Here is a 2,500-nt window from a genome sequence, read left to right as displayed (position 1 = left end):
TCCTGCTGTACACTGTAATGTGGATGGCAGCAGGACGTACATGCCGCCCCCCCCCCCCCCCACCCCTCCCCACGTCCCCACGTCCCCACCTTGCCCCCTGCCTTCGCAAGCTGGTTGGTGACAAGTTTGCATGTTCAATGCCCTTCGCATGCGACGTACGCAGGCTACGTTGTGGTGCGGCCTGTGTCAACTGTCCGCTGATGTCGTACGCGTGAACCACAATCTGTACTGCACATTCGTCCTTATGTACTGAATGATACATCGTGGCACATGTGTGACCGTACAACGACTGCGCCCAAAAACGGCGGACCATACAGTGCAAATATTGTGCACGCAGCTACGTGTCGTCTCCCTATGAGAGCTGGATTGCAGTGTGGTACGCCATAGAGACGTGTGGGAGGAACGGACGCCGTGGATGGCGATCAGCATGAGCTGTGTGTTGATGTATTCGGACCTAGTCGTCTCTCCTCAAACACCGTGATAGCATGGTGCACCGCGTTCCATATCTGCGACATGCTACAGAGGCCGGTTGACAGTCGTTCGAGCAATGGACATCGCATACGTACGGGGGCCACCTTCCACGTATTGTCTAGGCGTGCACATTTTGTTGCGTGTATGTGGGCAGACGTAGTGTGGCGTGACACCTGACACAGGCATGCAATAATCGTTGAAGTTGCTAATGGCGATGGACGCCTACGTTTTCTGGTGAAGTTACGCAAATGAAGAAATGGTAACCCGTTGTGGTGCGGTTGTTCTCGCTAGGGGTGAATCGGTGATGGCGACGATAGGTTGAGGTACTAACCGGTTGTTCCAGCGATACCCACCATGCCGATGAAACTGAACGGCATCTGGGTGTGAAGCGATACGCGGTGGTGGCTGGGTGGGACCGTCCCCGGCCGGTGAGGGGGCGCCTCCCGGCGTGCTGGCCGCGCGGTGCGTGGGCGCACGCGCTACAGCCGGCTGGTGGGGGCGGCCAGTGGCAGGCGCGCCGGCCGACGGACGCGGCAGGCGTCGCAGCTGCGCGCCGGCGCACCCTGCGCGCGGCGCCGTGCGGCCAAAGTAGGTCCTCGCGGGCCCGGTGCGAAGCGCGGTGGACATCTTCAGTGTGCTGGTCCGATTGAGGACTGTGTGCGTTGAGGATGCGCCGCCGCCCGGCGCTCGGCGCCGCGACGCCGTCTGCTGCTCGGTCGCCCCAGCGGTTCTCGCTGGTGGTTTGTATCGCAGCTGTGCGGATGTGTTGGCGCGTGCGCTGTGCTGGGAGAGTTCGCTTCGGCACCCAAGTGGGGCTTTTGTCCTTCTGTGGCGCTGGCGTTGGAGCTGCCGGTCACCGTAGGTGGCGCGTGTTGTCTCCCGCCGGCAATGCCACGACAGCACGCTCCCGGGCCTCTGTCGGCAGCGGCAAGCTCAGTTGGGAGCACGGGTGGTCGCACCGAAAGCGTCTACTCGCCTAACTCCGGGCGATTGCGCCTCTCTCGAACCCGACCAAGTACTTGGGACGGCGCTGCGCGCCGCCGGGACCTGAGAGGGTTTCGAGGTGTATTGTGCAGGGGAGCTCAGCCTCCTCCTGTTTGCAGAATGATTGAGCGGACGCTTGCGTGTTCGCGCGGGCCCCCGGGACACACTCCCGGGCGGCCGGCTGCTCAGCTCTAGTTGGCGCAGCTCCCTGGTTGATCCTGCCAGTAGTCATATGCTTGTCTCAAAGATTAAGCCATGCATGTCTCAGTACAAGCCGCATTAAGGTGAAACCGCGAATGGCTCATTAAATCAGTTATGGTTCCTTAGATCGTACCCACGTTACTTGGATAACTGTGGTAATTCTAGAGCTAATACATGCAAACAGAGTCCCGACCAGAGATGGAAGGGACGCTTTTATTAGATCAAAACCAATCGGTCGGCTCGTCCGGTCCGTTTGCCTTGGTGACTCTGAATAACTTTGGGCTGATCGCACGGTCCTCGTACCGGCGACGCATCTTTCAAATGTCTGCCTTATCAACTGTCGATGGTAGGTTCTGCGCCTACCATGGTTGTAACGGGTAACGGGGAATCAGGGTTCGATTCCGGAGAGGGAGCCTGAGAAACGGCTACCACATCCAAGGAAGGCAGCAGGCGCGCAAATTACCCACTCCCGGCACGGGGAGGTAGTGACGAAAAATAACGATACGGGACTCATCCGAGGCCCCGTAATCGGAATGAGTACACTTTAAATCCTTTAACGAGTATCTATTGGAGGGCAAGTCTGGTGCCAGCAGCCGCGGTAATTCCAGCTCCAATAGCGTATATTAAAGTTGTTGCGGTTAAAAAGCTCGTAGTTGGATTTGTGTCCCACGCTGTTGGTTCACCGCCCGTCGGTGTTTAACTGGCATGTATCGTGGGACGTCCTGCCGGTGGGGCGAGCCGAAGGCGTGCGACCGCCTCGTGCGTGCTCGTGCGTCCCGAGGCGGACCCCGTTGAAATCCTACCAGGGTGCTCTTTATTGAGTGTCTCGGTGGGCCGGCACGTT

At 59.0% G+C, this 2,500-nt stretch overlaps 1 non-coding gene across 1 annotated transcript in view; it reads left to right on the top strand.

The window, feature by feature from the left end:
* The first annotated feature begins 1,660 nt into the window (after positions 1 to 1,660).
* LOC124741677 overlaps positions 1,661 to 2,500 on the top strand; it is a 1,909-nt gene continuing 1,069 nt past the window's right edge. The window contains exon 1 of the ribosomal RNA XR_007010018.1: positions 1,661 to 2,500. This exon is cut by the window's right edge and continues 1,069 nt beyond it. This is a non-coding gene — a ribosomal RNA (small subunit ribosomal RNA).

Source organism: Schistocerca piceifrons, unplaced genomic scaffold (assembly GCF_021461385.2).
Source record: "Schistocerca piceifrons isolate TAMUIC-IGC-003096 unplaced genomic scaffold, iqSchPice1.1 HiC_scaffold_1977, whole genome shotgun sequence".
Lineage (NCBI taxonomy): Eukaryota > Metazoa > Arthropoda > Insecta > Orthoptera > Acrididae > Schistocerca > Schistocerca piceifrons.
This window is presented reverse-complemented; position numbering and strand designations above follow the sequence as displayed.